Source organism: Meriones unguiculatus, chromosome 3 (genome assembly GCF_030254825.1).
Source record: "Meriones unguiculatus strain TT.TT164.6M chromosome 3, Bangor_MerUng_6.1, whole genome shotgun sequence".
Classification (NCBI taxonomy): Eukaryota; Metazoa; Chordata; class Mammalia; order Rodentia; family Muridae; genus Meriones; species Meriones unguiculatus.
The window spans coordinates 53,553,853-53,568,627 of NC_083351.1; the positions used below are offsets into that span (position 1 = coordinate 53,553,853).

Consider the following 14,775-nt stretch of genomic DNA (forward strand, 5'->3'; position numbering starts at 1 on the left):
GCATATAAAATAACTTATCATGGAAGTGTGGCACAGTGTGTCCCACAATATATCCCTCTGTCCATACATCTTCACTTGCAAATACCCATTGTATTTGGTCTGGTTCAAGATCTCTGGCTTCTGTGCACCATTGGTATTGGATTCTCATAGCTTCTGGTAATCCTGTTGTTGCCCTGTGTCATGGAGATCCTGCAGCTTTGGATCAGCAGGACTGGCCCTTTCACACGCTCCAACCATTTGCAGGTGATAATAGATTGGGGGTGGTCCAGCTTAGAGCCCTAGATCTGTACTGGTGATAGCTGAGCTGGTCAGAGCAGCTGCTCTCTCTTATCTGCACCACCTTGCCTGCTAGGCCACCCAGTGTCTCCATCAGCAGGAGGCAGGGTCAGCTTTCCTGCTTTCATGCTCTTGGGTCCAGCCCACCTGTACCCATGCCTCTAGAGCCAGTTCTGCTGCACTGCCCAGTCGAGTGTGGGGCCCATGATCCCACGTGCTGCAGCTCTCCACCTTACCCTTGCCATCAGGCCCAGCTCCACTGTGTTGCCCAGGTGAGATACAGGGTCTGTTCTCCCAAGTACCACAGCTAATGAGGGATAGGCACAGCTTATCCACTCTTATGACTCTGGAGCCAGCTCTTCCAACCACCGCAGGCAGTGAGGGATGAGACAGGGAGGGTATCACCCCACCTCCTCAGTTCAGATGAGTGGTGAGGGCAGATCACTGTGCCCTCTCCCTTGGGTCTGGCCCACCAGTGCCCCCACCACCAGGTTCAGCTCTGCTGTTCTGTCTAGGTAAGGTGCAGGGCTTACTCTCTGGTGCTGCTGGTGGTGAGAGATGTGGCCAGCTCTCCAGAGGGCCACAGCCAGTGAGGGGCAGGGGCAGTTCTGCACAGCTCCTGAACATACATGTGGTCCCCTACAACCCAGGATGTCCCCATGTTTTCTGGTGGTAATATGAGCCACAGACATCAACACTGACCCCTGCTGCTGCATAGTCAGGGACTCAGACATGGTCTTCAGCAGCAGCAGCTTGGGCTGGAACCTAACCATGGCCCCACGTGGTGGGGCTGGCCACTCACAACAGGCTATTCCTCGCCACTCTCAAGTCTCCAGTTCCATCTCTCTTCATATGCCCAAGCTGCTCCACTTTTCTTTCTCTCTCATCCGACCCCCACATAGTGGCACATTGTGGGGGCTCCAGCTGCAGGCTGGCCATGTGGCTGGTAGGCCCCTAGGTGACTTCTCCATCCATGCTGTGTGGCATGACAGCAAATGGCTGCCTATGGCCTGCCTGTGCTGTGGTCCGTGGGTGGCAGGACAGTCTGCAGATCTCTGTCTGTCTTCCTCCTCCCGTGCTGTGCTGCCAGATTTGATTTCATTTGATTTTGATGAGTCCTAGGCATAAAACAGCTTTGGCCACCAAGCCAGGTGTCAGGCTAGGATGAACAGGGTGTCTCTTTGCTCATTGCTGGGGGAGAGAGTTACTTATTTATTTTTGAAGATCTAAATCTAAAGAGATAGTCATGTGTGTGGATATCATTAGGAAAATACCTAAATGGGGGTAAATACACATTGTTATCTGTGAACACATGTCCATTCTCTTTTGCTTTGGGTTGTCAAAGGTGACATGTTATTTATTCATGTTATTTATTTTAAAATTTTAGATCAATGGTATATAATGACATTTAGATATAAACACGGTAAGAAAACTCTGGGTTATCTGGCCATAAGTTGGGCACTTTCTGGTGATATCTGTAGAGAGCCCACTTTGTGCCATGTCATTCCCTCATTAGACCATCAATAGCCGGCAGAGGAGCACATTTGGACATAAGACCAAAGCACCTTACTGCTTCAGAGCTCATTGATTGGATGCAACTGAATGCTCTTTCAGCCCTGCTCCTGCACACATGGCAAAGTTACATGAGGTAATGCAAAAGCAGGGATATCTGTACATATGTGTGTGTACATTCTCGGTTAACTGAGAGAGTCATAAACAATTCCTGTGATTGCTGTGATGTGGGCAAAGTGGTGAGCCATGGATCTGTAAGTCACATGACCATAAGGGAAGACATACATCCTTATGGAGTGCTGTGTGGCTCATCTAGGCTGGACTGAGTTTTCTCTTTGTGGAGTTTTTCATTGTGATGGCTTTTGGAGGTCAGTGCATGCTTATGTCTCAGGTTAAGCACCTTTACTTGGAGATCTTTAGTGAATTTGGATTTCCCTAAAAGTTTTGGTTTATGTTTGTACCAGTCATGCTGAGTAGTCCTAGGAATCCATGGGATATTAAAACATTCTCTACACAAATTGTTGCAGTTTCAAAGTATATCAACCTTAACTTGGTATTGTTTATGTAGCTTTAAATTTGAGATATTAGGCCATGTGATTATACATAAGATCATGCATTTCAAGGGTCTAGAGAGCTTTATTTAACTATTCAGAAACAGAAGTTTTTTTTTCCTCATCCTTCAGACACTGTGCACTAGAAAAACAGGAGACACTTAGTGTATTATTTTTTGTGAAAGAATTTGTAAGGCTTTTATGAAGAATCCAAGAACAAACTCATAGTTAACAAAATGCCTTTTCCTCCCCTTTAAGTGCTGTGCACCTCTTTGATAATAGTCTTGGAAATGTTACATTCTCAGATGCTGGAAACTCCTCAGGAAATCCCTGGGACAGGCTGTATTTGAGAAATTCAGTAATAACAGAACTGGACACACATTATAAAGACTGCTTTAAATGTTACACTTGACAATCATTTCCTACTGAAAGTAGTGTCAGTCCTATATGATATAAGCTAGTAGTTCCACTGTGCAGTATACTGGGCTCTCACAGACAGGCAGCTAGTCTAGGCTGTGTGACCTACCTGTAGCTGTGTGATAGAATGTTTCCCAACATTTACCCTTAGCCCCTTTGCTGATTTTTTTTTCCTTCACTGTGGCATCTATGTTTTGAAAGATTCTAACAGGTTCATTTAATACATGTTAAGTGACATACTAAATTGTCATTTCTTTTTCCACTTTCCTTGTTGCATCACCTAAACTCCCAACTCTTCATTAGTAAACATTTGCGGACTGTCAACTGTGTAGGCACTGTCTAGAATTTGAGGACAGCAGTGACGCGCACAGCTAAAGCCCTTGGGCTCCTGGAGAAACTGGTAGAGCATAGTATAGTAAATCTTGAACAGCTGGAAGGTGAGGAAAGTAAAGACGCAAGAGCAAAGACACCTCTGAGGCGCCTCTGCAGAGCAATTGGCCTGATGGACCTGCAACACTTACAGGAGTATAGGGTAAAGAAGCCATTTGGTCATGGATGTGGGCAGACAGGACTGGGCAGAGCGATGGGGGGTGGGGAGGCATGTAAAGGGAAGAAGGTAGTCTGGGCCTACACATGTGGACCTGTAAATAGGTGACGTCACTATATAGAGTGAAAATAAGGCCAGCCCCAGGTGAGGACGTGGGACATGATGTGGCTTCATTTAGTTTCTGCTGGGCTTTCGTGTAATGCTAGGCAGCTCAAAGACTGCTACCACATTGAAAGCCACAGAGATAGATGAGAAAAAAATCCAATTGGCACTCCAGCTCTCCTTAAATGTGCCTTGCTCATTTTTTTCCTTAAAGATCCTATTTTTTTAAAATCTATAAATAAAAATGTTGACTGATCTAGTTCATTTGGCATTTTACTTCAAAGTGGGAGTGAAAAGACTATATATAACTCATATTTAAAATAATGTTTGCTTCCAAACTCTGAGGCCCTGTAGATTCCTTCAGCATTTTTCTTCAGCAGTTTTGCAAAATGTGCATAGATTCTACTGGCTCATTACAAACATGAGTGGTGAGAAACAGAAAATAAAATGACCTTGATTGACACACTGGTTGGTTACCACAAGGCTGTGGTAGACCCTGAGCATGAAGATCCTGTTTCCTCAGAGCTGGGCTGGTTCCTGATTGAAAGGCAGTATTTAATGCAACTCTGTCACAGAGAGTGACTACCATTTCTCTTTCCAAATTTGCATCTTCAGAGATGAAGCATAAACATTTTTCTTTCAAGATGGGCCGTCACTTCACCAAGAGAATCTGACTCTGCTCTGCTTTTGCTTGTCAGCATCTTTGTTCTCATAATTGAGAAGAAGCTCTTTGGGTGGCAGGGTGCATGCACATAGTGGAATTCAGGATAAAAATCAAACAGTAGATGCATGTATTTGTACCTATAATTTAGTTTTGCAGTTAATAGAAACTGGTGACACATTTGTTAGCTACCATTACAATTATGCAGCATTACAAACTAGCCTAAGGCTTACTGGCTGTCTTAGTTGCTTCTGTCTCTGTGGAAAAATCTGTGAACTAAATCAACTTAAAAAGAAGAACAGTTTGTATTTTGTCTTAGAGTTTCTGAGGATTGGCCTTATTGCACTGGGGCTGTGGTGGTATGGTACTTCATTGTGGAAATACAGGTTAGAGGGGACCTGTTTTACCTCATGGCAGCCAGAAGCAAAAAGAAGGAGAGCTGGGTGTCCTGATATTTTCTTAAAGGGCATGTCCCAGTGGCCCTACTGTCTTCTCAAAGGTTTGTCCCCACCCCTCCCCCAAAACAGCATGTAAGAAGAAGGCCATTTCCTTGATGCACAGCCTTAGAGAGATTATGTTAGACTGAATGAATGAGCTGATAAAGTTGATTTGAGTCATGCTCTGCACTAACAGATGAGTTTGCTTTATACTTGTTGAATACCTAGCAATAATAGTCTTAGTTAGGAGCACGCAAGTGGTGCAGTAATGGTTAATAGCAGTAATACTTTATTGAACTGCATCTATGTACAAATGACTTTTAAACACGCACAGCACAGCACAGCACAGCACAGGGCAGCATCTTACTTGATCCTTCCAAAAAGGCACCATGAGACATCCTGTTATTACCTGCATTTTATAGGTCAAGACAGTGAACCTTGACCATCTCAAGCTAAAGAACCAGGTCTGCTTAACTCAAAATCTTCCCCTGTGCCTTTTAGGGCAGATAAGATACCTAGGGAGGAAACAGTAGACATAAACATTTTCTTCTTTGTGTTTAATAATTTGTTTTAAGAACATCATATGTGAACATTGTATTGCTACTACTCTGAACTTCCCTTTAACCTAAGTTCCTGTGTCCCGAAACTCATGATCTTTTCTTGAGTTATTATTGTTATATGTATAGACATAAGTATACGCACAAGTGTGTATATGCATACATATATGTAAACACACACATGCACACACAACACATATACAGAGAGAGTCCATTTGGCTTTGCTTGTATTTACATGTGTTCAGGGCTTCTTAATTGGGATTGGACAGCTTTTGTGGGAGCTTGTATCTGGAGGAACTGATTGTCCATCTTCAGCAGGCATTGACTCCCTGTAGCTCTTCATCTAAGGGGAGAACCATATGGAAATTATCCTTTCCACATTGACATGTGAGCTAGTGTTGTCATTATTTTCATCTTGTTGAGGCAATCATACTGTTGAAAGTTCATGGATGCAGGTTCCCTGTTATATATAGAAGACACTATCTCACAGCAGACTTCCTGGCTCTCAGCCTCCTAAAATCTTTCTACCTCTCTTCTGTGATTTTCCCTGAGTCTTTGGTATAGGTGTAGCATTGGGGATGAATCAGTTAGGGTCGATTACCTCACAGTCACTTATTCTTTGTATTTTGACTAGTTATGGATCTCTACAGGAGTCTCCATCTATTGCTAAAAGAAACTTCTTTGATTAGGACTGTGAACTACACTTACTTATGGATATAAGGATAAATGTTTAGAGTGCAGTTAGGCATACATTCATTTTGGAAAATGGCAGTGTTAGGGTCTCCTTTCAGTTCTGACCTCACCAGTCACAGGTAGTTGGCTAGCATTAAGTCCCTTCTATTGAATGCGTATTACATCTGGTTGGATGCTGTTAACTCCCACGCCCCAAGGCAAAAGTGTTTAGGGAAGCTTGGATTCCTCTAACAACAACTTGAAGGAAGATTTCCCATGACTGACACTGGGGATTTTGTTAGATACTCTCTGGCTCTTGTGGGGAGTATTATCACCTCAAGTGGCACACCTTCATTTAAATTATTTATTATGCTTATGCATACACACATATTATATATATATTTTAAATAAACATAAAATATGCTTCTCTATGGATATTGGAGTCATTCTTGGTGTTCTTTATCTCTGTTTACCCTGCCCCTGTCCTCAGTGTTTCCCTAGCTCCCCCTTCCCCAGACAGTCCCTGTAACTACTTTTTCAAATTGCCCCTTCATAGTACCTGTATTCCTGCTGCTCCTGCCTCCCTACCCCGAGTCCCCCTAACATGGGTCCTTTTCTTCTTTTCTAGTTCCTGCATTTACTTCAGGTTACAGACATCTAGAAATTTATGGCTAGGATTCACAACAGGAAAGAATACTCAGTGTGTCTGTCTGCTTCTACTTACCTCACTCAGTATAATATCCTCCAGTTCTATCCATTTATCTGCAAAATTCATGGTTTTATTTTTCTTTCTAAATGTTCTCCACATTGCGAATGGAAAATGAAAATACATGCATGTACACACAGACACACACACATACTGGTATTCTGTTCAGCTATAAAGATGAGTGAAATTATAAACTGCTTTTAAGTTTGGAACCAGAAAGATAGGCAAATTCTCTGGGAACACTCAGGAAGAGGCTGTGAAACTATCGGGAGGTCACACAGGGACTTCTGATTTGTACTGTGAGCTGCTTAAGGTGCAATGCTTTCTTATAGTTCCTGGATGTCACTGTCACTTGTGACTTTTCATACTGGTGACTGCAGGGCAGCCCATTAACAGACATAGTCTATATTTCTTTATTACAGAAGGCACTTGCCAGCAGTGCATAAGAGGACCAGCAGGTTCTCCTGGAGTTCTCCAGCCTGCAGCTGCCATCTCTTCAGGGATAAAACATGTGCCTAAGGTTACTTACTTTTTTTTGTTTGTTTGTTTGTTTTACCAGAATTGTTCTTGGGGCTCAATAGACCTCTAACAATTTTCATCCCTCATAAAGCTCTGGGGTAAAATTTTCTTAGAGTACAAAACAGTTGTAAGAACCAAATGGCTGACTGAATGGTAATGATTGGCATGTGCAGCAGCTCTGCCCTGTGTTCTCTGAGTTAGTTCACCTATGGGGTGCATGGGCTCCACCACATTTGCATGTTAGGAGTTAGAACAGCCATGTGCTTGAGTAGCCTACCCATTTTCAGTCAGTAGAAGACAACCAGAGCTCCAGCCTAAACTTTGAGACCCCGAGCTGATCCCTGTTGCATGGACAGATGGCTCTGCTTTTTCCCAGATCCAAGTACTGTGCTCCTAGAGTTGCTATATACAGATGTTACATGAGATTTCAGCAACCAAAATAGCTCATAACCTCCCTTTTGATGATTAGAAGCAGAATGTGAACCAGTTCCTGTCTAGATGGTGATGTTTAGAAAGCCTGCAGTGTTGTCATTGCCACCTGATGCCAATGTGAAGCTTGGGCACATCAGGTTTGCTAAACACATAGAAGTCTTCTTCAAACACAGCTGGTCCTGGGGGTAGGGGCTGAATGCAGGGAACCCCTCCTGATGAAATGCTTTTGGTATGTGAGGAATGGCCTCCTGGGATGGCTTTCAAATGGTGCTGTATAACTAACTGATACTGTAGAATCTTAGAACTTTATAGTGGAGCCTTTGAGAACAGCAGGCCCCCAGCCTCAACCACCCAGTAAATCCTAGGTGCTGCTCTAAAGACAGAAGGGCCGGGACTGTGGCCACAAACAAAGCTGGCCTGTGGCCTTATGTGTTTGACAGCAGCACAATAAAAAAAAAAAAAGCAGGGAATATAACATGTTAAACAGCGACATGAAAGGAAATTTGAGGGAGTAGAAAGGGACCTGAGGCTTTCTGTGAGGCTCTACAAGGGTTACTTATGCAAATTATTATTTCTCAACCATTTTTTCGCCATACTCCACAAGCTAAAAAAATTTTTTTTCTTATTCCTGTTTCTCCCCAAGAAGTTTTAATAGCACTGGTGTGCTATAGATCTGGTTATGTACAATGTATGTATTTACAGTGTAGTTGTCATTCCCCTGCAAACCAGTTTTCACTACACGGGGAGCACCATCAACCGTCATTCTGTTGCCTTGTGGGTTTTGCTATTTTGAGTAAAATTTAACTCATAAAGTAGCTGTTTTCAAAGTATCAAAATCTAACTTAGAGGAGCTTTTAAATCCAAAGCATTTTATTTCCTAATTTCCTTTTCTTTATAAAGAAATCAAGACTTTGGTTTTAAAGTTGTTTAGGCCTTAGGCGATACCTGAGCCTATAGAATTGTAGTTTTTCTGCAGCGTGCTGGGCTGTGTGAATGCTTAGGAGAATGAAATCCACTAGGCTCACCTGATTTTTTTATTATGAAAGAAAAATTCTGTGTTCTATCTCTCTTTCTTTTGTGTGTGTGTATGTGTGTGTGTGTAGCATGGTGTATATTTGTACGTCAGAGAACAGCCTCAAGTGTTGGTCCTTGTCTTCTCTTTCTAGGCAGGGTCCCCTGTTTGCTACTGCATATTCCAGGCCAAGTGGTCAGTAAGCTTCCAGAGATTCTCATGGTTTTGTATCCCATCTCATCATTGGAGTGCTGGGATTACTGACACCTACTACCATGTCTGGCTTTACATGGTCTGGGGTTGCTAACTGAGGTCCTGTCATGGGCACAGCAGGCATTTTAGTCACTGAGTCGTCTCCCTAGGGCTTTCTCATTCTTACAGCCATCTGTAAGGTTGCCAGGACTCAGACGCCACCATCACCCAAAACTGCAGTGTGCCACCTGCTCTCCCTGCCTCTCCTCAACTCCTTCACTGCCCAGACTTGTCCTTCGTAGCATCAAGAGTAGTCTTTGGAAAGTGTTGGTAATGCCAAGCACTCTCCTTGGCATTGTGGCCATTCCAAAGCAAGCTGACCCACATGCTCTCCCTCCACAGTGTGCAGATCACCTCACTGATCTCCAAGCTGCAGGCCCATTTGCTTCCATCCTCTATACTGCCAACCAAGTCCATGCCTTTGTTTTTGCTCCTTGTGTGGATTCCTCTTCTTTGTATTTTTCAAAAGTTATTTTTAATTGTCAAACAGTTTTAAATTTATAGGAAACTGAAGATAGCCCTGTTTCCCCAGCAACCTGCCAGCATGCCCTGATGACTGCTGTGGATTTCCCTGTGAGGGTCACATTCTTCACCTTGTGATCTGCAGAGAGCCGTTCTCCCCTGATCTCATCCTAGCTGCCCCCCCTCTGCCCTCCCCACACACAGCCTGCAACGCACTGACAGTTTGTCACTTGGTAAGATTTGCTTCTACTGATTATTACCCTGATTTTTTTTTTCATTTACTCAGTCCCTTCAAATCTCTTTCTCCAACCTTAAGGTAAGTTCCCTTATATATGGACTCATGGCCATGTGAGCTGCCATTGGTTTCTCTGGACCTGGGACAGTGGGTAGAAGCAGACTATGGGTGAAATGTAGGGACACTCTGACATAGGGACAGTGTTGAAAGCTGTAAGTTGAAAAAGAAAAGCACTAGGTTCTCTAGTCCTCACTTTAGAAGTCAGTGGCAGACTGTATCTACAGAGGAAGAGCTAGCCTAAGGAGACCCTTGGGCTTAAAATTGGCTCTCACAGAACATCTACAAGGCCATCATGGAACCCATGAATTGTTCTTTATGGTGGCTACACTTTTTCTCTGTTGGAAAGTGAGTGCTACCTTTATTCACATGTCACATAGGATGCAGTTTGGAGCCCATGGGGACTTGGAGTTGCACTGCCTACCCATGGCCCAGGTAAAGACTCTGGATCTAGCTGCTGTTCTTTCTTGGTGGCCAGGATAAGTGTGTCAACTGAAATCTCTGCTGTTCCCTGTCTTTGCTTTACAATCCCCAAGACTCTAGTTAGCATTCTTGAGTCCCTGGCTTCCACAGCAAGGGCAAGCAGATGTAAAGCACCTCAAATATCCCATCTCACAATATAACTTTGTGTATTTGGTGCATGGGTACAGTTACATGCTATGCTTCATAAAGGAGGATTCCAGAATACAGTTCCTTTAGAAGAAAGGAGTTTCTCTCTGCTACCAGAGGAAGCAAATGACTGCGAGTAGACCCTCTATTCCCCATCTCTAAGAGCGAGTTCCTTCTCTTTGTTGCTTTATCATTATCAAGAATAAGTTTTGAAAATGGTGTTGCGTGGGCTAAATTTGGCTTGTTTTCTGTTTTAGTATGGTCCATATACTAAAATGGTTACTGTATTTTTAAATAGTTGAAAAAAGACTTAGAAAGTTATGAAAAAGATATGAAAGTTACAACTCCTGTTTCATGTCCATAAGTAAAGTTTAATTGCAGCACAGTTGCATGCTTGCTTTCACACTGGCTGTTTTTGTTTTTGCACTGTAGCGGGAGACTTAAATAGTCAAGACAGTGTAGCCTGCCAAGTCAAAAATGTTTGCTGTCGAGAGTTTTATGGAAGTTTGCCTACCTCTCCTGTGGGGCATCATGACTCACTGTGTGATCTTCATTGAAAGTGGTGCTCACTGTGTCTGCTCTTCAGCCTCTGAAAAAGAACATTTGTTGGTGAGCACACACAGCTGCAGGGTGGTGGAGAGTTGCAGTCTTCAGATGGACAACCATTTACCCAGCCCAAGCTACAGGTTTTTTAATAGAAGGAAGACAGTGATAATGGTTGAGGTTCATATACCAGGCCATCATAGGAGTGTCTGAGTGCGCATGTGAGTGTGCATATTGTAGTCTCTTTCTACTCAAAAATCCATGTGGTTTGCTAAAGGAAATTGGAAGCCATCTTGGTTTCTGTGTGGTATAAAGTATGATATTAAAAACACAGGATATGTAGATGAGTAAAGGGATCTTATTTCATGAATTCATTCACTTAACAAATGTTTAATGAGAATAGTACCCCTTCCTTGCTTGCTGGCGTACTCTTGGTATATACAGAGAATGTAGCAGGTTCTCTGATATGTATCCTGCATTCTTAGAAAGGTTCCTCCACAGACAGAGCAGTGATTCCCTGACCAGCAGCAGCAGCTTCTGGAACTGTATTTGAGTTGGAGGTGCTTAGCACCCTGTCCTTCTGCCCCAGGTTCCCAAACTGAGAAACTCCTAGGCTGAGGCTCAGCAACTGATGACAGTTGTGCTGCATACATGGGAACCAGTGCTGTAGCTGCAGCATTAATTCAAACCAGGATGAGTGGGTGTCCCCTTCCCATGACTGAAAAATAGCTTGTGCTTTCATGGAAACCAACAAACATTTTCTCCACTTGATTCGACCCCTCTCAATAGTGTCTTGTATTCAGAAAATGTACACAAGTCAAAATAGGCAAACCGTATTTTGGCTCCAGATTTATTTTAGTGGACAGTGCCAGAATCTGCCAAAACCACGAATGGACTGTCCATGAAATTGGCCACTACACAGAGCATTCTCAGTCCTTGACTAATTCCTCCATGACAAGGGGTCTCAGTAGCCTTGACCCAGTGACTTAGGCTCCTGAGGAAAGCAGACACTTTTTGCTACTAGTCCAAAACAAACAGAGACAGGAGTACCTTTCACAAACAAGTTGGTTGATTAAGTACTGATGGCTTAACCAGTACTTAGATGAGTTAGTGTTTATGTATATTGCATAGCTCCTGGTAAGCATTAACACCAGTTAGCCACAGTTTAGATGGGATGAATACTTTATCCATAGAGAGCATATCTTTATGTGCCAGTTTGTGAGGTGGATTGTATAAGTCTTCTACCCAAGAAGAGGCAGTGTTCAAGTTCAAGCCCAGGTTGTCATTTTGTATTTCCTGTATTTGTACACATGCATGTGAGCACACACATGCACACACACACACAAGCTGTTATGGCTTAAATGTCACTCTTTTGCTCTGTTTCCTATGATAGATGGTTCATAGTGTAGGAATTTGGAATTTGGAGAGACTGCCTGCTTCCAGGCCCTCTGCACACAGCACCTCTCCTGATCTCTGCAAGCACTAAGGGGACCAGAGCACTAAGGGGTGGCCATATCACTTTTTTTCTGAATCTCTCATCTTCAAAAACCAAAGTATGAATTTCAGGGAAAGAATGAGGACCTTGTGACACAATAGCAGCACAAGTCAGTAACAAACGAACTTGGACCTCCTTCAGAAGAACGACTGGGATGCTTCCAGGGGCCTGAAGAATGAGTTGCACTCCAAGTGAACTGTTCACTTTGACTGATATGTCCAGTAACTGAAGATTTTATTATTGGATCAGACTTTAATCTTCTCTCAAAATGCACTCTTTTTGTATTCTGCCCAAACTAAATGGAGTAAAATGAGAAGGTACTAAAATAGTTAGGACAAGAAGTGAAACCTCCTATTTCATCTTATATTCCAGAAATGTACAGTATATTCTTGCTCCAGCCTCCTTTTGGTCCCTCTCCCAATCATATTATTAGTGATTGATGGAATTACAGAGTGCTTTGGTAGGAAAGCAACCACATTTAGTAAACCCCAGCCAACTTTATTTTTAGTAGTAGCGAACAAGGACAGCTAGAAACTGTACATACATTTTCATATTCACTTGGAAGATTTTCTTTTGCAAATCGTTTTCCTCTTGCTCTTCTTAGTATGTTTTGAATATCATTGTTTGGAAGAGAAAGCATTATTATTATGTGCTACCAGGAGAATCACTTTTTTTTTCATTATATCAGTTTTACTTAGCAATTGGATACATAGTCACTGATATAGAAAATTTGAAGCAGAGAAATTGTCTTTCATAAATGGTAGGTTGAAATAGGGAATTATAAATAATGGCTTAATTATTGGGAAGAAAGACTAAAGTTGTTGAGTGAAAGAGTAACCAGATTCAAGCAGATTCTTAAGAGGAGGCACTTGGGTTTGGTTTTCAGAGACATCCAAGAATAAGGTTTGGTTTGGTTGACTGTTGAGTGTTTGAGCCTTGAATTCACTGTAGGTTGTCAGAATAGTGGGAAGGAGGTTAAGTCTGCCAAGAGGACATAAAGAGTTATATAATGATGAGACCTTGCTAGCACATGGGTGGTGACCAGCTCACCCTCTATACTGGACCCTTCTGTAGGGACCCTAACAATGGCCCTCTGTCATGTTTGAATGTTGTAATGAGTAAGGAAAATATCCAGTCTGTTCTGGCCTAATCTATTGTTGGAGAGCTCTGGTTGTGGAGTCTGTTTGTGGAACTGTAGCAAAGCTTATCTGTATTTGCAGATTCTTCCTTATTCAGCTAGTTATTTTCATAATGGATGATGACCTTGGAGACCTACGTTAGTATCTTTCATTGATTTATACCATTAAATTTATACCACTAAATTTATACCATTATAGCAGTTCCCAGGACCAAGAATACTTAGCATTTTCTAGGGTTCTTCACTTTTTCAGAGTGCAATTTCAGTAGCAACCACTTCTAGATTCTAACAGTACATGTTCTCAGGTTAGGGTAAAAGACAAAGCAGAAGACAGGGGAGGATTATGTGGTTTGAAAAAGAAATCTGGGTTCTTCACAGATTCAGTGTTGGGCCTGTGTTATTCTAGATTTTCAAAAAGCTCCATAAGAAGCATTTTAGTTTGCTTCTCTGTTGCTATGATGAAAAACACTTCTCAAAAGCCAACTGGAGGAAACAGTTTATTTTGCTTATAGTCCATCATCCAGGGAAGCTAAGGCAGGAACTCAAGGTAGAAACCTGGAATAGAAACTGAAGCACAGACCATGAAGGAATGTAGCTGACTGGCCTGCCTCCCTGACTTGCTCAGCTATCCTTTTCTACAGTTTAGGCTTACCTGGCCAAGGAGAGTACTGCCCTCAGTGCTGGTTCCTCCTACATCAATTTGTAATCAAGAAACTACCCCACCGTCATTGCAGGCCAGTCTGATGGAGGAGCTTTCTTAATTGCAGTTCCCTCTCTAGGTGTGTCAAGTTGGCAATCAGGATCACTCAGCACAGGAAGAGCAGTGTCCTAGCAGTGGGGGTGGTAGAGTGGCCTTTAAGAGACCACATGAATGGTAGCTGTGTAAGAAAATCTTTGTCAATGGCTGTAAGAGATGAAGGCCCTAGAAATCTGCAGTGCAGAGGAGAGGAGAAATTGGCTGTGCTTGGTGTAGTGAGAGAACATAGATCCAGAGAGAAGAAGAGGGGATAGATCTTTTGGGTTGGTGTGACTGCAGAGGGCAAAGTCATGGTCAGAATGGAGACTATAGTAAGCTAGGCTTCTTTTATGGCTCACTAATCTTATTGTCAGTACCCCCTTCTTCCCTGTCTTCTTTTATCATAATTGAGGGGAAAGGTTGTTAATAGTGGATATCCACAAATAGACAAGTTACAACTTTTTAAATCATGATAGTAATATTGATCATTTTGTGAAGACGCAGAAAAAAATGCCATAGTGTGTATGTGTGAGTGCATGCATGCATACATGTGTGTATGTGTTTCTATGAGTGTGTTGTGTGAGAGAAGGTGTGTGTAAATTGTATATGTGCATATATACATGTAAGATATATGCATGTGTGTATAAAGGGTGCGTGTGTGTCTATGTGTATGTGTGAAAAGTATGCGTATGTGTAAATTCTTTTGCAGTACTTGCAAAAGAATCAGATGCTTCTATTTAATCCAGTGTTAGTAAGTGCCTACTTGTGATGATGACACTGGGAGCCATATGCTGAGCATATCAAGGGGTCTTTGGAGGGTGTTGGTGGCTCTTTGCTGCTCATAGGA

The 14,775-nt window shown here is 42.6% G+C and overlaps 1 protein-coding gene across 3 annotated transcripts in view; it reads left to right on the forward strand.

Annotated features, from left to right (window-relative positions):
• Positions 1-14,775, forward strand: part of Jazf1 (JAZF zinc finger 1) — a 314,826-nt gene that overhangs the window by 13,314 nt on the left and 286,737 nt on the right. Inside the window, exon 2 of one of the 3 annotated variants that reach the window (XM_060379988.1) lies at positions 9,186-9,348. The exons of the other annotated variants lie outside the window; for them this stretch is intronic. The gene's annotated coding sequence lies outside the window, so the exon portion shown is untranslated. The remainder of the gene's footprint in view (positions 1-9,185; positions 9,349-14,775) is intronic. 3 annotated transcript variants of the gene reach the window in all.